The sequence below is a fragment of the Phalangium opilio genome, unplaced genomic scaffold, assembly GCF_054372755.1.
Source record: "Phalangium opilio isolate 3A_F unplaced genomic scaffold, DU_Popi_V2 ptg000013l_1, whole genome shotgun sequence".
Taxonomy (NCBI): Eukaryota; Metazoa; Arthropoda; class Arachnida; order Opiliones; family Phalangiidae; genus Phalangium; species Phalangium opilio.
The window spans coordinates 2,102,705-2,123,868 of record NW_028324148.1 but is presented as its reverse complement, the minus strand read 5'-3'; the positions used below and the strand labels follow the sequence as shown (position 1 = coordinate 2,123,868).

The window sequence follows — 21,164 nt, the reverse complement described above, 5'->3', positions numbered from 1 at the left end:
TACGTATTTTGACCATCGTGATAGGACATAAAAAAAGCTAGGTCTCTTGGAAAACTCAGTATCACTTCGTATCTATGGGATAGTGGTTATCACGTCTGGCTAACACGCGGAAGGTCCAAGGTTCGACGCCCATAAGATACATGTTTTGACCATCGTGATTAGGCATAAAAATATGCTAGGTCTCTTTGAAAACTCAATCTTACTACGTAGCTGTAGTGTAGTGGTTATCACGTCCGCTTTACACGCGGAAGGTCCCAGGTTCGAGCGCTGGTAGATACATGTTTTGTCCATCGTGATTGGGCATAAAAATAAGCTAGATCTCTCGGAAAACTCAGTATTACTACGTATCTGTGGTGTAGTGGTTATCACGTCCGCTTTACACGCGGAAGGTCCCATGTTCGAGCCCTGGTAGATACATGTTTTGTCCATCGTGATTGGGCATAAAAATTAGCTAGATCTCTCGGAAAACTCAGTATTACTACGTATATATGGTGTAGTGGTTATCACGTCCGCCTAACACGTGGAAGGTGCCAGGTTCGAGCCCTGGTAGATACATCTTTTGTCCATCGTGATTGGGCATAAAAAAAGCTAGGTCTCTTGGAAATTTTAACATAACTACGTATCTATGGTGTAGTGGTTATCACGTCCGCCTAACACGCGGAAGGTCCCAGGTTCGAGCCCTGGTAGATACATGTTTTGTCCATCGTGATTGGGCATAAAAATAAGCTAGATCTCTCGGAAAACTCAGTATTACTACGTATATATGGTGTAGTGGTTATCACGTCCGCTTAATACGCGGAAGGTCCCAAGTTCGAGTCCTGGTAGATACATATTTTGTCCATCGTGATTGGGCATAAATATAAGCTAGATCTCTTGGAAATTTCAACATAACTACGTATCTATGGTGTAGTGGTTATCACGTCCGCCTAACACGCGGAAGGTCCCAGGTTCGAGCCCTTTTAGATACATATTTTGTCCATCGTGATTGGGCATAAATATAAGCTAGGTCTCTTGGAAATTTCAACATAACTACGTATCTATGGTGTAGTGGTTATCACGTCCGCTTCACACGCGGAAGGTCCCAGGTTCGAGCCCTGGTAGATACATGTTTTGTCCATCGTGATTGGGCATAAAAATAAGCTAGATCTCTCGGAAAACTCAGTACTACTACGTATCTATGGTGTAATGGTTATCACGTCCACTTTACACGCGGAAGGTCCCAGGTTCGAGCCCTGGTAGATACATATTTTGACCATCGTGATAGGACATAAAAAAGCTAGGTCTCTTGGAAAACTTAGTATCACTTCGTATCTATGGGATAGTGGTTATCACGTCTGGCTAACACGCGGAAGGTCCCAGGTTCGAGACCCATACGGTACATGTTTTGACCATCGTGATTAGGCATAAAAATAAAATAGGTCTCTTGGAAAACTCAGTTCTTCTACGTATATATAGTGTAGTGGTTATCACGTCCGCCTAACACGCAGAAGGTCCCAGGTTCGAGCCCTGGTAGGTACATATTTTGTCCATCGTGATTGGGCATAAAAAAGCTAGGTCTCTTGGAAATTTCAGCATAACTACGTATCTATGGTGTAGTGGTTATCACGTCCGCTTCCCACGCAGAAGGTCCCAGGTTCGAGCCCTGGTAGATACATGTTTTGTCCATCGTGATTGGGCATAAAAATAAGCTAGATCTCTCGGAAAACTCAGTATTTCTACCTATCTATGGTGTAGTGGTTATCACGTCCGCCTAACACGCAGAAGGTCCCAGGTTCGAGCCCTGGTAGATACATATTTTGTCCATCGTGATTGGGCATAAATATAAGCTAGATCTCTCGGAAAACTCATTATTACTACGTATCTAGGGTGTAGTGGTTATCACGTCCGCTTTACACGCGGAAGGTCCCAGGTTCGAGCCCTGGTAGATACGTATTTTGACCATCGTGATAGGACATAAAAAAAGCTAGGTCTCTTGGAAAACTCAGTATCACTTCGTATCTATGGGATAGTGGTTATCACGTCTGGCTAACACGCGGAAGGTCCAAGGTTCGACGCCCATAAGATACATGTTTTGACCATCGTGATTAGGCATAAAAATATGCTAGGTCTCTTTGAAAACTCAATCTTACTACGTAGCTGTAGTGTAGTGGTTATCACGTCCGCTTTACACGCGGAAGGTCCCAGGTTCGAGCGCTGGTAGATACATGTTTTGTCCATCGTGATTGGGCATAAAAATAAGCTAGATCTCTCGGAAAACTCAGTATTACTACGTATCTGTGGTGTAGTGGTTATCACGTCCGCTTTACACGCGGAAGGTCCCATGTTCGAGCCCTGGTAGATACATGTTTTGTCCATCGTGATTGGGCATAAAAATTAGCTAGATCTCTCGGAAAACTCAGTATTACTACGTATATATGGTGTAGTGGTTATCACGTCCGCCTAACACGTGGAAGGTGCCAGGTTCGAGCCCTGGTAGATACATCTTTTGTCCATCGTGATTGGGCATAAAAAAAGCTAGGTCTCTTGGAAATTTTAACATAACTACGTATCTATGGTGTAGTGGTTATCACGTCCGCCTAACACGCGGAAGGTCCCAGGTTCGAGCCCTTTTAGATACATGTTTTGTCCATCGTGATTGGGCATAAATATAAGCTAGGTCTCTTGGAAATTTCAACATAACTACGTATCTATGGTGTAGTGGTTATCACGTCCGCCTAACACGCGGAAGGTCCCAGGTTCGAGCCCTTTTAGATACATATTTTGTCCATCGTGATTGGGCATAAATATAAGCTAGGTCTCTTGGAAATTTCAACATAACTACGTATCTATGGTGTAGTGGTTATCACGTCCGCTTCACACGCGGAAGGTCCCAGGTTCGAGCCCTGGTAGATACATGTTTTGTCCATCGTGATTGGGCATAAAAATAAGCTAGATCTCTCGGAAAACTCAGTACTACTACGTATCTATGGTGTAATGGTTATCACGTCCGCTTTACTCGCGGAAGGTCCCAGGTTCGAGCCCTGGTAGATACATATTTTGACCATCGTGATAGGACATAAAAAAGCTAGGTCTCTTGGAAAACTCAGTATCACTTCGTATCAATGGGATAGTGGTTATCACGTCTGGCTAACACGCGGAAGGTCCCAGGTTCGAGACCCATACGGTACATGTTTTGACCATCGTGATTAGGCATAAAAATAAAATAGGTCTCTTAGAAAACTCAGTTCTACTACGTATATATAGTGTAGTGGTTATCACGTCCGCTTTACACGCGGAATGTCCCAGGTTCGAGCCCTGGTAGATACATGTTTTGTCCATCGTGATTGGGCATAAAAATAAGCTAGATCTCTCGGAAAACTCAGTATTACTACGTATATATGGTGTAGTGGTTATCACGTCCGCTTAATACGCGGAAGGTCCCAAGTTCGAGTCCTGGTAGATACATATTTTGTCCATCGTGATTGGGCATAAATATAAGCTAGATCTCTTGGAAATTTCAACATAACTACGTATCTATGGTGTAGTGGTTATCACGTCCGCCTAACACGCGGAAGGTCCCAGGTTCGAGCCCTTTTAGATACATATTTTGTCCATCGTGATTGGGCATAAATATAAGCTAGGTCTCTTGGAAATTTCAACATAACTACGTATCTATGGTGTAGTGGTTATCACGTCCGCTTCACACGCGGAAGGTCCCAGGTTCGAGCCCTGGTAGATACATGTTTTGTCCATCGTGATTGGGCATAAAAATAAGCTAGATCTCTCGGAAAACTCAGTACTACTACGTATCTATGGTGTAATGGTTATCACGTCCACTTTACACGCGGAAGGTCCCAGGTTCGAGCCCTGGTAGATACATATTTTGACCATCGTGATAGGACATAAAAAAGCTAGGTCTCTTGGAAAACTTAGTATCACTTCGTATCTATGGGATAGTGGTTATCACGTCTGGCTAACACGCGGAAGGTCCCAGGTTCGAGACCCATACGGTACATGTTTTGACCATCGTGATTAGGCATAAAAATAAAATAGGTCTCTTAGAAAACTCAGTTCTACTACGTATATATAGTGTAGTGGTTATCACGTCCGCTTTACACGCGGAATGTCCCAGGTTCGAGCCCTGGTAGATACATGTTTTGTCCATCGTGATTGGGCATAAAAATAAGCTAGATCTCTCGGAAAACCCAGTATTACTACGTATCTGTGGTGTAGTGGTTATCACGTCCGCTTTACACGCGGAAGGTCCCATGTTCGAGCCCTGGTAGATACATGTTTTGTCCATCGTGATTGGGCATAAAAATTAGCTAGATCTCTCGGAAAACTCAGTATTACTACGTATATATGGTGTAGTGGTTATCACGTCCGCTTAATACGCGGAAGGTCCCAAGTTCGAGTCCTGGTAGATACATGTTTTGTCCAACGTGATTGGGCATAAAAAAGCTAGGTCTCTTGGAAATTTCAACATAACTACGTATCTATGGTGTAGTGGTTATCACGTCCGCCTAACACGCGGAAGGTCCCAGGTTCGAGCCCTTTTAGATACATATTTTGTCCATCGTGATTGGGCATAAATATAAGCTAGATCTCTTGGAAATTTCAACATAACTACGTATCTATGGTGTAGTGGTTATCACGTCCGCCTAACACGCGGAAGGTCCCAGGTTCGAGCCCTTTTAGATACATATTTTGTCCATCGTGATTGGGCATAAATATAAGCTAGGTCTCTTGGAAATTTCAACATAAATACGTATCTATGGTGTAGTGGTTATCACGTCCGCTTCACACGCGGAAGGTCCCAGGTTCGAGCCCTGGTAGATACATGTTTTGTCCATCGTGATTGGGCATAAAAATAAGCTAGATCTCTCGGAAAACTCAGTACTACTACGTATCTATGGTGTAATGGTTATCACGTCCACTTTACACGCGGAAGGTCCCAAGTTCGAGTCCTGGTAGATACATGTTTTGTCCATCGTGATTGGGCATAAAAAAGCTAGGTCTCTTGGAAAACTCAGTATCACTACGTATCTATGGTGTAGTGGTTATCACGTCCGCCTAACACGTGGAAGGTCCCAGGTTCGAGCCCTGGTAGATACATATTTTTTCCATCGTGATTGGGCATAAAAAAGCTAGGTCTCTTGGCAATTTCAACATAACTACGTATCTGTAATGTAGTGGTTATCACGTCCGCTTCACACGCGGAAGTTCCCAGGTTCGAGCCCTGGTAGATACGTATTTTGTCCATCGTGATTGGGCATAAATAGAAGCTAGATCTCTCGGAAAACTCAGTACTACTACGTATCTATGGTGTAGTGGTTATCACGTCCGCTTTACACGCGGAAGGTCCCAGGTTCAAGCCCTGGTAGATACATATTTTGACCATCGTGATAGGACATAAAAAAGTTAGGTCTCTTGGAAAACTCAGTATCACTTCGTATCTACGGGATAGTGGTTATCACGTCTGGCTAACACGCGGAAGGTCCCAGGTGCGAGGCCCATAAGGTACATGTTTTGACCATCGTGATTAGGCATAAAAATAAAATAGGTCTCTTGGAAAACTCAGTTCTACTACGTATATATAGTGTAGTGGTTATCACGTCCGCTTTACACGCGGAATGTCCCAGGTTCGAGCCCTGGTAGATACATGTTTTGTCCATCGTGATTGGGCATAAAAATAAGCTAGATCTCTCGGAAAACACAGTATTACTACGTATCTGTGGTGTAGTGGTTATCACGTCCGCCTAACACGTGGAAGGTCCCAAGTTCGAGTCCTGGTAGATACATGTTTTGTCCATCGTGATTGGGCATAAAAAAGCTAGGTCTCTTGGAAAACTCAGTATCACTACGTATCTATGGTGTAGTGGTTATCACGTCCGCCTAACACGTGGAAGGTCCCAGGTTCGAGCCCTGGTAGATACATATTTTTTCCATCGTGATTGGGCATAAAAAAGCTAGGTCTCTTGGCAATTTCAACATAACTACGTATCTGTAATGTAGTGGTTATCACGTCCGCTTCACACGCGGAAGTTCCCAGGTTCGAGCCCTGGTAGATACGTATTTTGTCCATCGTGATTGGGCATAAATAGAAGCTAGATCTCTCGGAAAACTCAGTACTACTACGTATCTATGGTGTAGTGGTTATCACGTCCGCTTTACACGCGGAAGGTCCCAGGTTCAAGCCCTGGTAGATACATATTTTGACCATCGTGATAGGACATAAAAAAGTTAGGTCTCTTGGAAAACTCAGTATCACTTCGTATCTACGGGATAGTGGTTATCACGTCTGGCTAACACGCGGAAGGTCCCAGGTGCGAGGCCCATAAGGTACATGTTTTGACCACTGTGATTAGGCATAAAAATAAAATAGGTCTCTTGGAAAACTCAGTTCTACCACGTATATATAGTGTAGTGGTTATCAAGTCCGCTTTACACGCGGAATGTCCCAGGTTCGAGCCCTGGTAGATACATATTTAGTCCATCGTGATTGGGCATAAAAAAGCTAGGTCTCTTGGAAATTTCAGCATAACTACGTATCTATGGTGTAGTGGTTATCACGTCCGCTTCCCACGCAGAAGGTCCCAGGTTCGAGTCCTGGTAGATACATGTTTTGTCCATCGTGATTGGGCATAAAAATAAGCTAGATCTCTCGGAAAACTCAGTATTTCTACCTATCTATGGTGTAGTGGTTATCACGTCCGCCTAACACGCAGAAGGTCCCAGGTTCGAGCCCTGGTAGATACATATTTTGTCCATCGTGATTGGGCATAAATATAAGCTAGATCTCTCGGAAAACTCATTATTACTACGTATCTAGGGTGTAGTGGTTATCACGTCCGCTTTACACGCGGAAGGTCCCAGGTTCGAGCCCTGGTAGATACGTATTTTGACCATCGTGATAGGAGATAAAAAAAGCTAGGTCTCTTGGAAATCTCAGTATCACTTCGTATCTATGGGATAGTGGTTATCACGTCTGGCTAAAACGCGGAAGGTCCCAGGTGCGAGGCCCATAAGATACATGTTTTGACCATCGTGATTAGGCATAAAAATAAAATAGGTCTCTTGGAAAACTCAGTTCTTCTACGTATATATAGTGTAGTGGTTATCACGTCCGCCTAACACGCAGAAAGTCCCAGGTTCGAGCCCTGGTAGGTACATATTTTGTCCATCGTGATTGGGCATAAAAAAGCTAGGTCTCTTGGAAATTTCAGCATAACTACGTATCTATGGTGTAGTGGTTATCACGTCCGCTTCCCACGCAGAAGGTCCCAGGTTCGAGCCCTGGTAGATACATGTTTTGTCCATCGTGATTGGGCATAAAAATAAGCTAGATCTCTCGGAAAACTCAGTATTTCTACCTATCTATGGTGTAGTGGTTATCACGTCCGCCTAACACGCAGAAGGTCCCAGGTTCGAGCCCTGGTAGATACATATTTTGTCCATCGTGATTGGGCATAAATATAAGCTAGATCTCTCGGAAAACTCATTATTACTACGTATCTAGGGTGTAGTGGTTATCACGTCCGTTTTACACGCGGAAGGTCCCAGGTTCGAGCCCTGGTAGATACGTATTTTACCATCGTGATAGGAGATAAAAAAAGCTAGGTCTCTTGGAAAACTCAGTATCACTTCGTATCTGTGGGATAGTGGTTATCACGTCTGGCTAAAACGCGGAAGGTCCCAGGTGCGAGGCCCATAAGATACATGTTTTGACCATCGTGATTAGGCATAAAAATAAAATAGGTCTCTTGGAAAACTCAGTTCTTCTACGTATATATAGTGTAGTGGTTATCACGTCCGCCTAACACGCAGAAGGTCCCAGGTTCGAGCCCTGTTAGATACATATTTTGTCCATCGTGATTGGGCATAAAAAAGCTAGGTCTCTTGGAAATTTCAGCATAACTACGTATCTATGGTGTAGTGGTTATCACGTCCGCTTCCCACGCAGAAGGTCCCAGGTTCGAGCCCTGGTAGATACATGTTTTGTCCATCGTGATTGGGCATAAAAATAAGCTAGATCTCTCGGAAAACTCAGTATTTCTACCTATCTATGGTGTAGTGGTTATCACGTCCGCCTAACACGCAGAAGGTCCCAGGTTCGAGCCCTGGTAGATACATATTTTGTCCATCGTGATTGGGCATAAATATAAGCTAGATCTCTCGGAAAACTCATTATTACTACGTATCTAGGGTGTAGTGGTTATCACGTCCGCTTTACACGCGGAAGGTCCCAGGTTCGAGCCCTGGTAGATACGTATTTTGACCATCGTGATAGGAGATAAAAAAAGCTAGGTCTCTTGGAAAACTCAGTATCACTTCGTATCTATGGGATAGTGGTTATCACGTCTGGCTAAAACGCGGAAGGTCCCAGGTGCGAGGCCCATAAGATACATGTTTTGACCATCGTGATTAGGCATAAAAATAAAATAGGTCTCTTGGAAAACTCAGTTCTACTACATATATATAGTGTAGTGGTTATCACGTCCGCTTTACACGCGGAATGTCCCAGGTTCGAGCCCTGGTAGATACGTATTTTGTCCATCGTGATTGGGCATAAATAGAAGCTAGATCTCTCGGAAAACTCAGTACTACTACGTATCTATGGTGTAGTGGTTATCACGTCCGCTTTACACGCGGAAGGTCCCAGGTTCAAGCCCTGGTAGATACATATTTTGACCATCGTGATAGGACATAAAAAAGTTAGGTCTCTTGGAAAACTCAGTATCACTTCGTATCTACGGGATAGTGGTTATCACGTCTGGCTAACACGCGGAAGGTCCCAGGTGCGAGGCCCATAAGATACATGTTTTGACCATCGTGATTAGGCATAAAAATAAAATAGGTCTCTTGGAAAACTCAGTTGTTCTACGTATATATAGTGTAGTGGTTATCACGTCCGCTTTACACGCGGAATGTCCCAGGTTCGAGCCCTGGTAGATACATATTTTGTCCATCGTGATTGGGCATAAAAAAGCTAGGTCTCTTGGAAATTTCAGCATAACTACGTATCTATGGTGTAGTGGTTATCACGTCCGTTTCCCACGCGGAAGGTCCCAGGTTCGAGCCCTGGTAGATACATGTTTTGTCCATCGTGATTGGGCATAAAAATAAGCTAGATCTCTCGGAAAACTCAGTATTTCTACCTATCTATGGTGTAGTGGTTATCACGTCCGCCTAGCACGCAGAAGGTCCCAGGTTCGAGCCCTGGTAGATACATATTTTGTCCATCGTGACTGGGCATAAATATAAGCTAGATCTCTCGGAAAACTCAGTATTACTACGTATCTATGGTGTAGTGGTTATCACGTCCGCTTTACACGCGGAAGGTCCCAGGTTCGAGCCCTGGTAGATACATATTTTGACCATCGTGATTGGGCATAAATATAAGCTAGATCTCTCGGAAAACTCAGTATTACTACGTATCTATGGTGTAGTGGTTATCACGTCCGCCTAACACGCGGAATCTCCCAGGTTTGAGCCCTGGTAGATACACATTTTGACCATCGATATAGGACATTAAAAAATGCTAGGTCTCTTGGAAAACTCAATATTACTAAGTGTCTATGGGATAGTGGTTATCACGTCCGGCTAACACGCGGAAGGTCCAAGGTTCGACGCCCATAAGATACATGTTTTGACCATCGTGATTAGGCATAAAAATATGCTAGGTCTCTTTGAAAACTCAATCTTACTACGTAGCTGTAGTGTAGTGGTTATCACGTCCGCTTTACACGCGGAAGGTCCCAGGTTCGAGCGCTGGTAGATACATGTTTTGTCCATCGTGATTGGGCATAAAAATAAGCTAGATCTCTCGGAAAACTCAGTATTACTACGTATCTGTGGTGTAGTGGTTATCACGTCCGCTTTACACGCGGAAGGTCCCATGTTCGAGCACTGGTAGATACATGTTTTGTCCATCGTGATTGGGCATAAAAATTAGCTAGATCTCTCGGAAAACTCAGTATTACTACGTATATATGGTGTAGTGGTTATCACGTCCGCCTAACACGTGGAAGGTGCCAGGTTCGAGCCCTGGTAGATACATATTTTGTCCAATCGTGATTGGGCATAAAAAAAGCTAGGTCTCTTGGAAAACTCAGCATTATTACGTATCTATGGTGTAGTGGTTATCACGTCCGTTTAATACGCGGAAGGTCCGAAGTTCGAGTCCTGGTAGATACATATTTTGACCTTCGTGATAGGACATAAAAAAGCTAGGTCTCTTGGAAATTTCAACATAACTACGTATCTATGGTGTAGTGGTTATCACGTCCGCCTAACACGCGGAAGGTCCCAGGTTCGAGCCCTTTTAGATACATATTTTGTCCATCGTGATTGGGCATAAATATAAGCTAGGTCTCTTGGAAATTTCAACATAACTACGTATCTATGGTGTAGTGGTTATCACGTCCGCTTCACACGCGGAAGGTCCCAGGTTCGAGCCCTGGTAGATACATGTTTTGTCCATCGTGATTGGGCATAAAAATAAGCTAGATCTCTCGGAAAACTCAGTACTACTACGTATCTATGGTGTAAGGTTATCACGTCCGCTTTACACGCGGAAGGTCCCAGGCTCGAGCCCTGGTAGATACATATTTTGACCATCGTGATAGGACATAAAAAAGCTAGGTCTCTTGGAAAACTCAGTATCACTTCGTATCTATGGGATAGTGGTTATCACGTCTGGCTAACACGCGGAAGGTCCCAGGTTCGAGACCCATATGGTACATGTTTTGACCATCGTGATTAGGCATAAAAATAAAATAGGTCTCTTGGAAAACTCAGTTCTACTACGTATATATAGTGTAGTGGTTATCACGTCCGCTTTACACGCGGAATGTCCCAGGTTCGAGCCCTGGTAGATACATGTTTTGTCCATCGTGATTGGGCATAAAAAAAGCTAGGTCTCTTGGAAAACTCAGCATTACTACGTATCTATGGTGTAGTGGTTATCACGTCCGCTTAATACGCGGAAGGTCCCAAGTTCGAGTCCTGGTAGATACATGTTTTGTCCATCGTGATTGGGCATAAAAAAGCTAGGTCTCTTGGAAATTTCAACATAACTACGTATCTATGGTGTAGTGGTTATCACGTCCGCCTAACACGCGGAAGGTCCCAGGTTCGAGCCCTGGTAGATACATATTTTGACCATCGTGATAGGACATAAAAAAGCTAGGTCTCTTGGAAAACTCAGAATGACTTCGTATCTATGGGATAGTGGTTATCACGTCTGGCTAACACGCGGAAGGTCCCAGGTGCGAGGCCCATAAGGTACATGTTTTGACCATCGTGATTAGGCATAAAAATAAAATACGTCTCTTGGAAAACTCAGTTCCACTACGTATATATAGTGTAGTGGTTATCACGTCCGCTTTACACGCGGGATGTCCCAGGTTCGAGCCCTGGTAAATACATGTTTTGTCCATCGTGATTGGGCATAAATATAAGCTAGATCTCTCGGAAAACTCAGTATTAATGCTGAAATTTCCAAGAGACCTAGCTTTTTTTAATGTCCTATATCGATGGTCAGAATGTTTATATACCAGGGCTTGAACCTGGGACCTTCCGCGTGTAAAGCGGACGTGATAACCACTACACTATAGCTACGTAGTAATATTGAGTTTTCCAAGAGACCTAGCTTATTTTTGTGCCCAATCACGATGGACAAAACATGTATCTACCAGGGCTCAACCTGGGACCTTCCGCGTGTAAAGCGGACGTGATAACCACTACACTATAGCTACGCAGTAATATTGAGTTTTCCAAGAGACCTAGCTTTTTTTAATGTCCTATATCGATGGTCAAAATGTGTATCTACCAGGGCTCGAACCAGGGACCTTCCGCGTGTGAAGCGGACGTGATAACCATTACAACATAGATACGTAGTAATGCTGAAATTTCCAAGAGACCTTGCTTTTTTATGTCCAATCACGATGGACAAAATATGTATCTACCAGGGCTCGAACATTGCATCTTCCGCGTGTAAAGCGGACGTGATAACCACTACACTATAGATACGTAGTAAAATTGAGTTTTCCAAAGAGACGTAGCATAATTTTATGCCTAATCACGATGGTCAAAACATGTATCTTATGGGCGTCGAACCTTATACCTTCCGCGTGTTAGCCGGACGTGATAACCACTATCCCATAGACACTTAGTAATATTGAGTTTTCCAAGAGACCTAGCTTTTTTTAATGTCCTATATCGATGGTCAAAATGCGTATCTACCAGTGCTCGAACCTGGGACCTTCCGCGTGTGAAGCGGACGTGATAACCACTACAACATAGATACGTAGTTATACTGAGTTTTCCGAGAGATCTAGCTAAATTTAATGCCCAATCACGATGGACAAAATATGTATCTACCAGGGCTCGAACCTGGGACCTTCCGCGTGTAAAGCGGACGTGATAACCACTACACCATAGATACGTAGTAATACTGAGTTTTCCAAGAGAGATAGCTTTTTTATGTCCTATCACGATGGTCAAAATATGAATCTACCAGGGCTCGAACCTGGGACCATCCGCGAGTAAAGCGGACGTGATAACCACTACACCGTAGATACGTCGTAATGCTGAGTTTTCCAAGAGACCTAGCTTTTTTATGCCCAAACACGATGGACAAAATATGTATCTAACAGGGCTCGAACCTGGGACCTTCCACGTGTTAGGCGGACGTGATAACCACTACACCATATATACGTAGTAATGCTTAAATTTCCAAGAGACCTAGCTTTTTATGCCCAATCACGATGGACAAAATATGTATCTACCAGGGCTCGAACCTGGGACCTTCCGCGTGTGAAGCAGACGTGATAACCACTACAACATAGATACGTAGTAATGCTGAAATTTCCAAGAGACCTAGCTTTTTTATTCCCAATCACGATGGACAAAATATGTATTTACCAGGGCTCGAACCTGGGACCTTCCGCGTGTTAGGCGGACGTGATAACCACTACACCACAGATACGTAGTAATACTGAGTTTTCCGAGAGATCGAGCTTATTTTTATGCCCAATCACGATGGACAAAACATGTATCTACCAGGGCTCGAACCTGGGACCTTCCGCGTTTAAAGCGGACGTGATAACCACTACACCATAGATACGTAGTAATACTGAGTTTTCCAAGAGACCTAGCTTTTTTTATGTCTTATCACGATGGTCAAAATATGCATCTACCAGGGCTCGAACCTGGAACCTTCCGCGTGTAAAGCGGACGTGATAACCACTACACCATAGATACGTAGTAATACTGAGTTTTCCAAGAGACCTAGCTTTTTTTATGTCCTATCACGATTGTCAAAATATGTATCTACCAGGGCTCGAACCTGGGACCTTCCGCGTGTAAAGCGGACGTGATAACCACTACACTATAGCTACGTAGTAATACTGAGTTTTCAAGAGACGTAGCTTTTTTATGTCCTATCACGATGGTCAAAATATGTATCAACCAGGGCTCGAACCTGGGACCTTCCGCGTGTAAAGCGGACGTGATAACCACTACTCCATAGATACGTAGTAATGCTGAGTTTTCCAAGAGACCTAGCTTTTTTATGCCCAATCACGATGGACAAAATATGTATCTACCAGGGCTCGAACCTGGGACCTTCCGCGTGTAAAGCGGACGTGATAACCACTACACCATAGATACGTCGTAATGCTGAGTTTTCCAAGAGACCTAGCTTTTTTATGCCCAAACACGATGGACAAAATATGTATCTAACAGGGCTCGAACCTGGGACCTTCCACGTGTTAGGCGGACGTGATAACCACTACACCATATATACCTAGTAATAATTAGTTTTCCGAGAGATCTAGCTAATTTTTATGCCCAATCACGATGGACAAAACATGTATCTACCACGGCTCGAACATGGGACCTTCCGCGTGTAAAGCGGACGTGATAACCACTACACCATAGATACGTAGTAATGCTGAAATTTCCAAGAGAACTAGCTTTTTTATGCCCAATCACGATGGACAAAATATGTATCTACCAGGGCTCGAACCTGGGACCTTCCGCGTGTGAAGCAGACGTGATAACCACTACAACATAGATACGTAGTAATGCCGAAATTTCCAAGAGACCTAGCTTTTTTATGCCCAATCACGATGGACAAAATATGTATCTACCAGGGCTCGAACCTGGGACCTTCCGCGTGTTAGGCGGACGTGATAACCACTACACCACAGAAACGTAGTAATACTGAGTTTTCCAAGAGACCTAGCTTTTTTTATGTCCTATCACGATGGTCAAAATATGTATCTACCAGGGCTCGAACCTGGGACCTTCCGCGTGTAAAGCGGACGTGATAACCACTACACCATAGATACGTAGCAATGCTATGTTTTCCGAGAGATCTAGCTAATTTTTATGTCCTATCACGATGGTCAAAATATGTATCTACCAGGGCTCGAACCTGGGACCTTCCGCGTGTAAAGCGGACGTGATAACCACTACACTATAGCTACGTAGTAATACTGAGTTTTCCAAGAGACCTAGCTTTTTTATGCCCAAACACGATGGACAAAATATGTATCTAACAGGGCTCGAACCTGGGACCTTCCACGTGTTAGGCGGACGTGATAACCACTACACCAAATATACGTAGTAATACTGAGTTTTCCAAGAGACCTAGCTTTTTTTATGTCCTATCACGATGGTCAAAATATGTATCTACCACGGCTCGAACCTGGGACCTTCCGCGTGTAAAGCGGACGTAAAACCACTACACCATAGATACGTAGCAATGCTAAGTTTTCCGAGACATCTAGCTAATTTTTATGCCCAATCACGATGGACAAAACATGTATCTACCAGGGCTCGAACATGGGACCTTCCGCGTGTAAAGCGGACGTGATAACCACTACACCATAGATACGTAGTAATACTGAGTTTTCCAAGAGACCTAGCTTTTTTTATGTCCTATCACGATGGTCAAAATATGTATCTACCAGGGCTCGAACATGGGACCTTCCGCGTGTAAAGCGGACGTGATAACCACTAGACCATAGATACGTAGTAATACTGAGTTTTCCAAGAGAGATAGCTTTTTTATGTCCTATCACGATGGTCAAAATATGTATCTACCAGGGCTCGAACCTGGGACCATCCGCGAGTAAAGCGGACGTGATAACCACTACACCATAGATACGTCGTAATGCTGAGTTTTCCAAGAGACCTAGCTTTTTTATGCCCAAACACGATGGACAATATATGTATCTAACAGGGCTCGAACCTGGGACCTTCCACGTGTTAGGCGGACGTGATAACCACTACACCATATATACGTAGTAATAATTAGTTTTCCGAGAGATCTAGCTAATTTTTATGCCCAATCACGATGGACAAAACATGTATCTACCACGGCTCGAACAAGGGACCTTCCGCGTGTAAAGCGGACGTGATAACCACTACACCATAGATACGTAGTAATGCTGAAATTTCCAAGAGACCTAGCTTTTTTATGCCCAATCACGATGGACAAAATATGTATCTACCAGGGCTCGAACCTGGGACCTTCCGCGTGTGAAGCAGACGTGATAACCACTACAACATAGATACGTAGTAATGCTGAAATTTCCAAGAGACCTAGCTTTTTTATGCCCAATCACGATGGACAAAATATGTATCTACCAGGGCTCGAACCTGGGACCTTCCGCGTGTTAGGCGGACGTGATAACCACTACACCACAGAAACGTAGTAATACTGAGTTTTCCGAGAGATCTAGCTAATTTTTATGCCCAATCACGATGGACAAAACATGTATCTACCAGGGCTCGAACATGGGACCTTCCGCGTGTAAAGCGGACGTGATAACCACTACACCATAGATACGTAGTAATACTGAGTTTTCCAAGAGACCTAGCTTTTTTTATGTCCTATCACGATGGTCAAAATATGTATCTACCAGGGCTCGAACCTGGGACCTTCCGCGTGTAAAGCGGACGTGATAACCACTACACCATAGATACGTAGTAATGCTGAGTTTTCCAAGAGACCTAGCTTTTTTATGTCCTATCACGATGGTCAAAATATGTATCTACGAGGGCTCGAACCTAGGACCTTCCGCGTGTAAAGCGGACGTGATAACCACTACACCATAGATACGTAGTAATGCTGAGTTTTCCAAGAGACCTATCTTTTTTATGCCCAATCACGATGGACAAAATATGTATCTACCAGGGCTCGAACCTGGGACCTTCCGCGTGTAAAGCGGACGTGATAACCACTACACCATAGATACGTAGTAATACTGAGTTTTCCAAGAGAGCTAGCTTTTTTATGTCCTATCACGATGGTCAAAATATGTATCTACCAGGGCTCGAACCTTGGACCATCCGCGAGTAAAGCGGACGTGATAACCACTACACCATAGATACGTCGTGATGCTGAGTTTTCCAAGAGACCTAGCTTTTTTATGCCCAAACACGATGGACAAAATATGTATCTAACAGGGCTCGAACCTGGGACCTTCCACGTGTTAGGCGGACGTGATAACCACTACACCAAATATACGTAGTAATACTGAGTTTTCCAAGAGACCTAGCTTTTTTATGCCCAAACACGATGGACAAAATATGTATCTAACAGGGCTCGAACCTGGGACCTTCCACGTGTTAGGCGGACGTGATAACCACTACACCATATATACGTAGTAATGCTATGTTTTCCGAGAGATCTAGCTAATTTTTTTGCCCAATCACGATGGACAAAACATGTATCTACCAGGGCTCGAACATGGGACCTTCCGCGTGTAAAGCGGACGTGATAACCACTACACCATAGATACGTAGTAATACTGAGTTTTCCAAGAGACCTAGCTTTTTTTATGTCCTATCACGATGGTCAAAATATGTATCTACCAGGGCTCGAACCTGGGACCTTCCGCGTGTTAGGCGGACGTGATAACCACTACACCACAGAAACGTAGTAATACTGAGTTTTGCAAGAGACCTAGCTTTTTTATGCCCAAACACGATGGACAAAATATGTATCTAACAGGGCTCGAACCTGGGACCTTCCACGTGTTAGGCGGACGTGATAACCACTACACCATATATACGTAGTAATGCTATGTTTTCCGAGAGATCTAGCTAATTTTTATGCCCAATCACGATGGACAAAACATGTATCTACCAGGGCTCGAACATGGCACCTTCCGCGTGTAAAGCGGGCGTGATAACCACTACACCATAGATACGTAGTAATACTGAGTTTTCCAAGAGACCTAGCTTTTTTTATGTCCTATCACGATGGTCAAAATATGTATCTACCAGGGCTCGAACCTGGGACCTTCCGCGTGTAAAGCGGACGTGATAACCACTACACTATAGCTACGTAGTAATACTGAGTTTTCCAAGAGACGTAGCTTTTTTATGTCCTATCACGATGGTCAAAATATGTATCTACGAGGGCTCGAACCTAGGACCTTCCGCGTGTAAAGCGGACGTGATAACCACTACACCATAGATACGTAGTAATGCTGAGTTTTCCAAGAGACCTATCTTTTTTATGCCCAATCACGATGGACAAAATATGTATCTACCAGGGCTCGAACCTGGGACCTTCCGCGTGTAAAGCGGACGTGATAACCACTACACCATAGATACGTAGTAATACTGAGTTTTCCAAGAGAGCTAGCTTTTTTATGTCCTATCACGATGGTCAAAATATGTATCTACCAGGGCTCGAACCTTGGACCATCCGCGAGTAAAGCGGACGTGATAACCACTACACCATAGATACGTCGTGATGCTGAGTTTTCCAAGAGACCTAGCTTTTTTATGCCCAAACACGATGGACAAAATATGTATCTAACAGGGCTCGAACCTGGGACCTTCCACGTGTTAGGCGGACGTGATAACCACTACACCAAATATACGTAGTAATACTGAGTTTTCCAAGAGACCTAGCTTTTTTTATGTCCTATCACGATGGTCAAAATATGTATCTACCAGGGCTCGAACCTGGGACCTTCCGCGTGTAAAGCGGACGTAAAACCACTACACCATAGATACGTAGCAATGCTAAGTTTTCCGAGAGATCTAGCTAATTTTTATGCCCAATCACGATGGACAAAACCTGTATCTACCAGGGCTCGAACATGGGACCTTCCGCGTGTAAAGCGGACGTGATAACCACTACACCATAGATACGTAGTAATACTGAGTTTTCCAAGAGACCTAGCTTTTTTTATGTCCTATCACGATGGTCAAAATATGTATCTACCAGGGCTCGAACATGGGACCTTCCGCGTGTAAAGCGGACGTGATAACCACTACACAATAGATACGTAGTAATGCTGAGTTTTCCAAGAGACCTAGCTTTTTTATGCCCAATCACGATGGACAAAATATGTATCTACCAGGGCTCGAACCTGGGACCTTCCGCGTGTAAATCGGACGTGATAACCACTACACCATAGATACGTAGTAATACTGAGTTTTCCAAGAGAGATAGCTTTTTTATGTCCTATCACGATGGTCAAAATATGTATCTACCAGGGCTCGAACCTGGGACCATCCGCGAGTAAAGCGGACGTGATAACCACTACACCATAGATACGTCGTAATGCTGAGTTTTCCAAGAGACCTAGCTTTTTTATGCCCAAACACGATGGACAATATATGTATCTAACAGGGCTCGAACCTGGGACCTTCCACGTGTTAGGCGGACGTGATAACCACTACACCATATATACGTAGTAATAATTAGTTTTCCGAGAGATCTAGCTAATTTTTATGCCCAATCACGATGGACAAAACATGTATCTACCAGGGCTCGAACATGGCACCTTCCGCGTGTAAAGCGGGCGTGATAACCACTACACCATAGATACGTAGTAATACTGAGTTTTCCAAGAGACCTAGCTTTTTTTATGTCCTATCACGATGGTCAAAATATGTATCTACCAGGGCTCGAACCTGGGACCTTCCGCGTGTAAAGCGGACGTGATAACCACTACACTATAGCTACGTAGTAATACTGAGTTTTCCAAGAGACGTAGCTTTTTTATGTCCTATCACGATGGTCAAAATATGTATCTACGAGGGCTCGAACCTAGGACCTTCCGCGTGTAAAGCGGACGTGATAACCACTACACCATAGATACGTAGTAATGCTGAGTTTTCCAAGAGACCTATCTTTTTTATGCCCAATCACGATGGACAAAATATGTATCTACCAGGGCTCGAACCTGGGACCTTCCGCGTGTAAAGCGGACGTGATAACCACTACACCATAGATACGTAGTAATGCTGAAATTTCCAAGAGACCTAGCTTTTTTATGCCCAATCACGATGGACAAAATATGTATCTACCAGGGCTCGAACCTGGGACCTTCCGCGTGTGAAGCAGACGTGATAACCACTACAACATAGATACGTAGTAATGCTGAGTTTTCCAAGAGACCTAGCTTTTTTATGCCCAATCACGATGGACAAAATATGTATCTACCAGGGCTCGAACCTGGGACCTTCCGCGTGTTAGGCGGACGTGATAACCACTACACCACAGAAACGTAGTAATACTGAGTTTTGCAAGAGACCTAGCTTTTTTATGCCCAAACTCGATGCACAAAATATGTATCTAACAGGGCTCGAACCTGGGACCTTCCGCGTGTAAAGCGGACGTAAAACCACTACACCATAGATACGTAGCAATGCTAAGTTTTCCGAGAGATCTAGCTAATTTTTATGCCCAATCACGATGGACAAAACCTGTATCTACCAGGGCTCGAACATGGGACCTTCCGCGTGTAAAGCGGACGTGATAACCACTACACCATAGATACGTAGTAATACTGAGTTTTCCAAGAGACCTAGCTTTTTTTATGTCCTATCACGATGGTCAAAATATGTATCTACCAGGGCTCGAACATGGGACCTTCCGCGTGTAAAGCGGACGTGATAACCACTACACAATAGATACGTAGTAATGCTGAGTTTTCCAAGAGACCTAGCTTTTTTATGCCCAATCACGATGGACAAAATATGTATCTACCAGGGCTCGAACCTGGGACCTTCCGCGTGTAAATCGGACGTGATAACCACTACACCATAGATACGTAGTAATACTGAGTTTTCCAAGAGAGATAGCTTTTTTATGTCCTATCACGATGGTCAAAATATGTATCTACCAGGGCTCGAACCTGGGACCATCCGCGAGTAAAGCGGACGTGATAACCACTACACCATAGATACGTCGTAATGCTGAGTTTTCCAAGAGACCTAGCTTTTTTATGCCCAAACACGATGGACAATATATGTATCTAACAGGGCTCGAACCTGGGACCTTCCACGTGTTAGGCGGACGTGATAACCACTACACCATATATACGTAGTAATAATTAGTTTTCCGAGAGATCTAGCTAATTTTTATGCCCAATCACGATGGACAAAACATGTATCTACCACGGCTCGAACATGGGACCTTCCGCGTGTAAAGCGGACGTGATAACCACTACACCATAGATACGTAGTAATGCTGAAATTTCCAAGAGACCTAGCTTTTTTATGCCCAATCACGATGGACAAAATATGTATCTACCAGGGCTCGAACCTGGGACCTTCCGCGTGTGAAGCAGACGTGATAACCACTACAACATAGATACATAGTAATGCTGAGTTTTCCAAGAGACCTAGCTTTTTTATGCCCAATCACGATGGACAAAATATGTATCTACCAGGGCTCGAACCTGGGACCTTCCGCGTGTTAGGCGGACGTGATAACCACTACACCACAGAAACGTAGTAATACTGAGTTTTGCAAGAGACCTAGCTTTTTTATGCCCAAACACGATGGACAAAATATGTATCTAACAGGGCTCGAACCTGGGACCTTCCACGTGTTAGGCGGACGTGATAACCACTACACCATATATACGTAGTAATAATTAGTTTTCCGAGAGATCTAGCTAATTTTTATGCCCAATCACGATGGACAAAACATGTATCTACCACGGCTCGAACATGGGACCTTCCGCGTGTAAAGCGGACGTGATAACCACTACACCATAGATACGTAGTAATGCTTAAATTTCCAAGAGACCTAGCTTTTTTATGCCCAATCACGATGGACAAAATATGTATCTACCAGGGCTCGAACCTGGGACCTTCCGCGTGTGAAGCAGACGTGATAACCACTACAACATAGATAC

General features: G+C 43.9%; 69 non-coding genes across 69 annotated transcripts; 29 read left to right on the top strand and 40 right to left on the bottom strand.

Moving 5' to 3' along the window:
• Positions 1 to 619: 619 nt before the first annotated feature.
• TRNAV-AAC (transfer RNA valine (anticodon AAC)) lies at positions 620 to 692 on the top strand. Its single transcript has one exon. It is a non-coding gene; the product is annotated as a tRNA-Val (tRNA).
• Positions 693 to 757: 65 nt separating this feature from the next.
• On the top strand, positions 758 to 830 carry TRNAI-AAU (transfer RNA isoleucine (anticodon AAU)). The gene has a single exon. It is a non-coding gene; the product is annotated as a tRNA-Ile (tRNA).
• A 203-nt stretch (positions 831 to 1,033) lies between these two features.
• TRNAV-CAC (transfer RNA valine (anticodon CAC)) lies at positions 1,034 to 1,106 on the top strand. Its single transcript has one exon. It is a non-coding gene; the product is annotated as a tRNA-Val (tRNA).
• A 65-nt stretch (positions 1,107 to 1,171) lies between these two features.
• Positions 1,172 to 1,244, top strand: TRNAV-UAC (transfer RNA valine (anticodon UAC)). Its single transcript has one exon. It is a non-coding gene; the product is annotated as a tRNA-Val (tRNA).
• Positions 1,245 to 1,581: 337 nt separating this feature from the next.
• TRNAG-CCC (transfer RNA glycine (anticodon CCC)) lies at positions 1,582 to 1,654 on the top strand. The gene has a single exon. It is a non-coding gene; the product is annotated as a tRNA-Gly (tRNA).
• A 1,167-nt stretch (positions 1,655 to 2,821) lies between these two features.
• TRNAV-CAC (transfer RNA valine (anticodon CAC)) lies at positions 2,822 to 2,894 on the top strand. Its single transcript has one exon. It is a non-coding gene; the product is annotated as a tRNA-Val (tRNA).
• A 65-nt stretch (positions 2,895 to 2,959) lies between these two features.
• On the top strand, positions 2,960 to 3,032 carry TRNAV-UAC (transfer RNA valine (anticodon UAC)). The gene has a single exon. It is a non-coding gene; the product is annotated as a tRNA-Val (tRNA).
• Positions 3,033 to 3,371: 339 nt separating this feature from the next.
• Positions 3,372 to 3,444, top strand: TRNAI-AAU (transfer RNA isoleucine (anticodon AAU)). The gene has a single exon. It is a non-coding gene; the product is annotated as a tRNA-Ile (tRNA).
• Positions 3,445 to 3,647: 203 nt separating this feature from the next.
• TRNAV-CAC (transfer RNA valine (anticodon CAC)) lies at positions 3,648 to 3,720 on the top strand. Its single transcript has one exon. It is a non-coding gene; the product is annotated as a tRNA-Val (tRNA).
• Positions 3,721 to 3,785: 65 nt separating this feature from the next.
• Positions 3,786 to 3,858, top strand: TRNAV-UAC (transfer RNA valine (anticodon UAC)). The gene has a single exon. It is a non-coding gene; the product is annotated as a tRNA-Val (tRNA).
• A 477-nt stretch (positions 3,859 to 4,335) lies between these two features.
• TRNAI-AAU (transfer RNA isoleucine (anticodon AAU)) lies at positions 4,336 to 4,408 on the top strand. Its single transcript has one exon. It is a non-coding gene; the product is annotated as a tRNA-Ile (tRNA).
• Positions 4,409 to 4,747: 339 nt separating this feature from the next.
• Positions 4,748 to 4,820, top strand: TRNAV-CAC (transfer RNA valine (anticodon CAC)). Its single transcript has one exon. It is a non-coding gene; the product is annotated as a tRNA-Val (tRNA).
• Positions 4,821 to 5,021: 201 nt separating this feature from the next.
• TRNAV-AAC (transfer RNA valine (anticodon AAC)) lies at positions 5,022 to 5,094 on the top strand. The gene has a single exon. It is a non-coding gene; the product is annotated as a tRNA-Val (tRNA).
• Positions 5,095 to 5,157: 63 nt separating this feature from the next.
• On the top strand, positions 5,158 to 5,230 carry TRNAV-CAC (transfer RNA valine (anticodon CAC)). Its single transcript has one exon. It is a non-coding gene; the product is annotated as a tRNA-Val (tRNA).
• Positions 5,231 to 5,295: 65 nt separating this feature from the next.
• Positions 5,296 to 5,368, top strand: TRNAV-UAC (transfer RNA valine (anticodon UAC)). Its single transcript has one exon. It is a non-coding gene; the product is annotated as a tRNA-Val (tRNA).
• Positions 5,369 to 5,843: 475 nt separating this feature from the next.
• Positions 5,844 to 5,916, top strand: TRNAV-AAC (transfer RNA valine (anticodon AAC)). Its single transcript has one exon. It is a non-coding gene; the product is annotated as a tRNA-Val (tRNA).
• Positions 5,917 to 5,979: 63 nt separating this feature from the next.
• TRNAV-CAC (transfer RNA valine (anticodon CAC)) lies at positions 5,980 to 6,052 on the top strand. The gene has a single exon. It is a non-coding gene; the product is annotated as a tRNA-Val (tRNA).
• Positions 6,053 to 6,117: 65 nt separating this feature from the next.
• TRNAV-UAC (transfer RNA valine (anticodon UAC)) lies at positions 6,118 to 6,190 on the top strand. Its single transcript has one exon. It is a non-coding gene; the product is annotated as a tRNA-Val (tRNA).
• Positions 6,191 to 6,527: 337 nt separating this feature from the next.
• TRNAG-CCC (transfer RNA glycine (anticodon CCC)) lies at positions 6,528 to 6,600 on the top strand. The gene has a single exon. It is a non-coding gene; the product is annotated as a tRNA-Gly (tRNA).
• Positions 6,601 to 7,214: 614 nt separating this feature from the next.
• Positions 7,215 to 7,287, top strand: TRNAG-CCC (transfer RNA glycine (anticodon CCC)). Its single transcript has one exon. It is a non-coding gene; the product is annotated as a tRNA-Gly (tRNA).
• Positions 7,288 to 7,900: 613 nt separating this feature from the next.
• On the top strand, positions 7,901 to 7,973 carry TRNAG-CCC (transfer RNA glycine (anticodon CCC)). The gene has a single exon. It is a non-coding gene; the product is annotated as a tRNA-Gly (tRNA).
• Positions 7,974 to 8,589: 616 nt separating this feature from the next.
• On the top strand, positions 8,590 to 8,662 carry TRNAV-UAC (transfer RNA valine (anticodon UAC)). The gene has a single exon. It is a non-coding gene; the product is annotated as a tRNA-Val (tRNA).
• A 337-nt stretch (positions 8,663 to 8,999) lies between these two features.
• On the top strand, positions 9,000 to 9,072 carry TRNAG-CCC (transfer RNA glycine (anticodon CCC)). Its single transcript has one exon. It is a non-coding gene; the product is annotated as a tRNA-Gly (tRNA).
• A 65-nt stretch (positions 9,073 to 9,137) lies between these two features.
• TRNAA-AGC (transfer RNA alanine (anticodon AGC)) lies at positions 9,138 to 9,210 on the top strand. The gene has a single exon. It is a non-coding gene; the product is annotated as a tRNA-Ala (tRNA).
• A 65-nt stretch (positions 9,211 to 9,275) lies between these two features.
• On the top strand, positions 9,276 to 9,348 carry TRNAV-UAC (transfer RNA valine (anticodon UAC)). Its single transcript has one exon. It is a non-coding gene; the product is annotated as a tRNA-Val (tRNA).
• Positions 9,349 to 10,103: 755 nt separating this feature from the next.
• TRNAI-AAU (transfer RNA isoleucine (anticodon AAU)) lies at positions 10,104 to 10,176 on the top strand. The gene has a single exon. It is a non-coding gene; the product is annotated as a tRNA-Ile (tRNA).
• Positions 10,177 to 10,377: 201 nt separating this feature from the next.
• Positions 10,378 to 10,450, top strand: TRNAV-CAC (transfer RNA valine (anticodon CAC)). The gene has a single exon. It is a non-coding gene; the product is annotated as a tRNA-Val (tRNA).
• A 475-nt stretch (positions 10,451 to 10,925) lies between these two features.
• Positions 10,926 to 10,998, top strand: TRNAI-AAU (transfer RNA isoleucine (anticodon AAU)). Its single transcript has one exon. It is a non-coding gene; the product is annotated as a tRNA-Ile (tRNA).
• A 63-nt stretch (positions 10,999 to 11,061) lies between these two features.
• Positions 11,062 to 11,134, top strand: TRNAV-AAC (transfer RNA valine (anticodon AAC)). Its single transcript has one exon. It is a non-coding gene; the product is annotated as a tRNA-Val (tRNA).
• A 669-nt stretch (positions 11,135 to 11,803) lies between these two features.
• Positions 11,804 to 11,876, bottom strand: TRNAV-CAC (transfer RNA valine (anticodon CAC)). Its single transcript has one exon. It is a non-coding gene; the product is annotated as a tRNA-Val (tRNA).
• Positions 11,877 to 12,216: 340 nt separating this feature from the next.
• Positions 12,217 to 12,289, bottom strand: TRNAV-CAC (transfer RNA valine (anticodon CAC)). The gene has a single exon. It is a non-coding gene; the product is annotated as a tRNA-Val (tRNA).
• Positions 12,290 to 12,354: 65 nt separating this feature from the next.
• Positions 12,355 to 12,427, bottom strand: TRNAV-UAC (transfer RNA valine (anticodon UAC)). The gene has a single exon. It is a non-coding gene; the product is annotated as a tRNA-Val (tRNA).
• A 334-nt stretch (positions 12,428 to 12,761) lies between these two features.
• Positions 12,762 to 12,834, bottom strand: TRNAV-CAC (transfer RNA valine (anticodon CAC)). Its single transcript has one exon. It is a non-coding gene; the product is annotated as a tRNA-Val (tRNA).
• Positions 12,835 to 12,897: 63 nt separating this feature from the next.
• TRNAV-AAC (transfer RNA valine (anticodon AAC)) lies at positions 12,898 to 12,970 on the bottom strand. Its single transcript has one exon. It is a non-coding gene; the product is annotated as a tRNA-Val (tRNA).
• Positions 12,971 to 13,035: 65 nt separating this feature from the next.
• TRNAL-UAA (transfer RNA leucine (anticodon UAA)) lies at positions 13,036 to 13,108 on the bottom strand. Its single transcript has one exon. It is a non-coding gene; the product is annotated as a tRNA-Leu (tRNA).
• A 64-nt stretch (positions 13,109 to 13,172) lies between these two features.
• TRNAV-UAC (transfer RNA valine (anticodon UAC)) lies at positions 13,173 to 13,245 on the bottom strand. The gene has a single exon. It is a non-coding gene; the product is annotated as a tRNA-Val (tRNA).
• Positions 13,246 to 13,309: 64 nt separating this feature from the next.
• On the bottom strand, positions 13,310 to 13,382 carry TRNAV-UAC (transfer RNA valine (anticodon UAC)). The gene has a single exon. It is a non-coding gene; the product is annotated as a tRNA-Val (tRNA).
• Positions 13,383 to 13,580: 198 nt separating this feature from the next.
• TRNAV-UAC (transfer RNA valine (anticodon UAC)) lies at positions 13,581 to 13,653 on the bottom strand. Its single transcript has one exon. It is a non-coding gene; the product is annotated as a tRNA-Val (tRNA).
• Positions 13,654 to 13,990: 337 nt separating this feature from the next.
• On the bottom strand, positions 13,991 to 14,063 carry TRNAV-CAC (transfer RNA valine (anticodon CAC)). The gene has a single exon. It is a non-coding gene; the product is annotated as a tRNA-Val (tRNA).
• Positions 14,064 to 14,126: 63 nt separating this feature from the next.
• Positions 14,127 to 14,199, bottom strand: TRNAV-AAC (transfer RNA valine (anticodon AAC)). Its single transcript has one exon. It is a non-coding gene; the product is annotated as a tRNA-Val (tRNA).
• Positions 14,200 to 14,263: 64 nt separating this feature from the next.
• TRNAV-UAC (transfer RNA valine (anticodon UAC)) lies at positions 14,264 to 14,336 on the bottom strand. The gene has a single exon. It is a non-coding gene; the product is annotated as a tRNA-Val (tRNA).
• A 65-nt stretch (positions 14,337 to 14,401) lies between these two features.
• On the bottom strand, positions 14,402 to 14,474 carry TRNAV-UAC (transfer RNA valine (anticodon UAC)). The gene has a single exon. It is a non-coding gene; the product is annotated as a tRNA-Val (tRNA).
• A 337-nt stretch (positions 14,475 to 14,811) lies between these two features.
• On the bottom strand, positions 14,812 to 14,884 carry TRNAV-UAC (transfer RNA valine (anticodon UAC)). The gene has a single exon. It is a non-coding gene; the product is annotated as a tRNA-Val (tRNA).
• Positions 14,885 to 15,084: 200 nt separating this feature from the next.
• Positions 15,085 to 15,157, bottom strand: TRNAV-UAC (transfer RNA valine (anticodon UAC)). Its single transcript has one exon. It is a non-coding gene; the product is annotated as a tRNA-Val (tRNA).
• Positions 15,158 to 15,494: 337 nt separating this feature from the next.
• On the bottom strand, positions 15,495 to 15,567 carry TRNAV-CAC (transfer RNA valine (anticodon CAC)). The gene has a single exon. It is a non-coding gene; the product is annotated as a tRNA-Val (tRNA).
• A 63-nt stretch (positions 15,568 to 15,630) lies between these two features.
• On the bottom strand, positions 15,631 to 15,703 carry TRNAV-AAC (transfer RNA valine (anticodon AAC)). The gene has a single exon. It is a non-coding gene; the product is annotated as a tRNA-Val (tRNA).
• Positions 15,704 to 15,768: 65 nt separating this feature from the next.
• Positions 15,769 to 15,841, bottom strand: TRNAV-UAC (transfer RNA valine (anticodon UAC)). The gene has a single exon. It is a non-coding gene; the product is annotated as a tRNA-Val (tRNA).
• Positions 15,842 to 15,905: 64 nt separating this feature from the next.
• Positions 15,906 to 15,978, bottom strand: TRNAV-UAC (transfer RNA valine (anticodon UAC)). The gene has a single exon. It is a non-coding gene; the product is annotated as a tRNA-Val (tRNA).
• Positions 15,979 to 16,041: 63 nt separating this feature from the next.
• Positions 16,042 to 16,114, bottom strand: TRNAV-UAC (transfer RNA valine (anticodon UAC)). The gene has a single exon. It is a non-coding gene; the product is annotated as a tRNA-Val (tRNA).
• A 63-nt stretch (positions 16,115 to 16,177) lies between these two features.
• On the bottom strand, positions 16,178 to 16,250 carry TRNAV-UAC (transfer RNA valine (anticodon UAC)). Its single transcript has one exon. It is a non-coding gene; the product is annotated as a tRNA-Val (tRNA).
• A 473-nt stretch (positions 16,251 to 16,723) lies between these two features.
• TRNAV-UAC (transfer RNA valine (anticodon UAC)) lies at positions 16,724 to 16,796 on the bottom strand. Its single transcript has one exon. It is a non-coding gene; the product is annotated as a tRNA-Val (tRNA).
• A 64-nt stretch (positions 16,797 to 16,860) lies between these two features.
• Positions 16,861 to 16,933, bottom strand: TRNAV-AAC (transfer RNA valine (anticodon AAC)). Its single transcript has one exon. It is a non-coding gene; the product is annotated as a tRNA-Val (tRNA).
• A 338-nt stretch (positions 16,934 to 17,271) lies between these two features.
• Positions 17,272 to 17,344, bottom strand: TRNAV-UAC (transfer RNA valine (anticodon UAC)). The gene has a single exon. It is a non-coding gene; the product is annotated as a tRNA-Val (tRNA).
• Positions 17,345 to 17,407: 63 nt separating this feature from the next.
• TRNAV-UAC (transfer RNA valine (anticodon UAC)) lies at positions 17,408 to 17,480 on the bottom strand. The gene has a single exon. It is a non-coding gene; the product is annotated as a tRNA-Val (tRNA).
• A 63-nt stretch (positions 17,481 to 17,543) lies between these two features.
• Positions 17,544 to 17,616, bottom strand: TRNAV-UAC (transfer RNA valine (anticodon UAC)). Its single transcript has one exon. It is a non-coding gene; the product is annotated as a tRNA-Val (tRNA).
• Positions 17,617 to 18,089: 473 nt separating this feature from the next.
• TRNAV-UAC (transfer RNA valine (anticodon UAC)) lies at positions 18,090 to 18,162 on the bottom strand. The gene has a single exon. It is a non-coding gene; the product is annotated as a tRNA-Val (tRNA).
• Positions 18,163 to 18,362: 200 nt separating this feature from the next.
• TRNAV-UAC (transfer RNA valine (anticodon UAC)) lies at positions 18,363 to 18,435 on the bottom strand. The gene has a single exon. It is a non-coding gene; the product is annotated as a tRNA-Val (tRNA).
• Positions 18,436 to 18,498: 63 nt separating this feature from the next.
• TRNAV-UAC (transfer RNA valine (anticodon UAC)) lies at positions 18,499 to 18,571 on the bottom strand. Its single transcript has one exon. It is a non-coding gene; the product is annotated as a tRNA-Val (tRNA).
• Positions 18,572 to 18,909: 338 nt separating this feature from the next.
• TRNAV-UAC (transfer RNA valine (anticodon UAC)) lies at positions 18,910 to 18,982 on the bottom strand. Its single transcript has one exon. It is a non-coding gene; the product is annotated as a tRNA-Val (tRNA).
• A 63-nt stretch (positions 18,983 to 19,045) lies between these two features.
• TRNAV-UAC (transfer RNA valine (anticodon UAC)) lies at positions 19,046 to 19,118 on the bottom strand. The gene has a single exon. It is a non-coding gene; the product is annotated as a tRNA-Val (tRNA).
• A 63-nt stretch (positions 19,119 to 19,181) lies between these two features.
• Positions 19,182 to 19,254, bottom strand: TRNAV-UAC (transfer RNA valine (anticodon UAC)). Its single transcript has one exon. It is a non-coding gene; the product is annotated as a tRNA-Val (tRNA).
• A 63-nt stretch (positions 19,255 to 19,317) lies between these two features.
• On the bottom strand, positions 19,318 to 19,390 carry TRNAV-CAC (transfer RNA valine (anticodon CAC)). Its single transcript has one exon. It is a non-coding gene; the product is annotated as a tRNA-Val (tRNA).
• A 63-nt stretch (positions 19,391 to 19,453) lies between these two features.
• On the bottom strand, positions 19,454 to 19,526 carry TRNAV-AAC (transfer RNA valine (anticodon AAC)). The gene has a single exon. It is a non-coding gene; the product is annotated as a tRNA-Val (tRNA).
• A 200-nt stretch (positions 19,527 to 19,726) lies between these two features.
• On the bottom strand, positions 19,727 to 19,799 carry TRNAV-UAC (transfer RNA valine (anticodon UAC)). The gene has a single exon. It is a non-coding gene; the product is annotated as a tRNA-Val (tRNA).
• A 200-nt stretch (positions 19,800 to 19,999) lies between these two features.
• Positions 20,000 to 20,072, bottom strand: TRNAV-UAC (transfer RNA valine (anticodon UAC)). The gene has a single exon. It is a non-coding gene; the product is annotated as a tRNA-Val (tRNA).
• A 63-nt stretch (positions 20,073 to 20,135) lies between these two features.
• Positions 20,136 to 20,208, bottom strand: TRNAV-UAC (transfer RNA valine (anticodon UAC)). The gene has a single exon. It is a non-coding gene; the product is annotated as a tRNA-Val (tRNA).
• Positions 20,209 to 20,545: 337 nt separating this feature from the next.
• Positions 20,546 to 20,618, bottom strand: TRNAV-CAC (transfer RNA valine (anticodon CAC)). Its single transcript has one exon. It is a non-coding gene; the product is annotated as a tRNA-Val (tRNA).
• Positions 20,619 to 20,681: 63 nt separating this feature from the next.
• Positions 20,682 to 20,754, bottom strand: TRNAV-AAC (transfer RNA valine (anticodon AAC)). Its single transcript has one exon. It is a non-coding gene; the product is annotated as a tRNA-Val (tRNA).
• A 337-nt stretch (positions 20,755 to 21,091) lies between these two features.
• On the bottom strand, positions 21,092 to 21,164 carry TRNAV-CAC (transfer RNA valine (anticodon CAC)). The gene has a single exon. It is a non-coding gene; the product is annotated as a tRNA-Val (tRNA).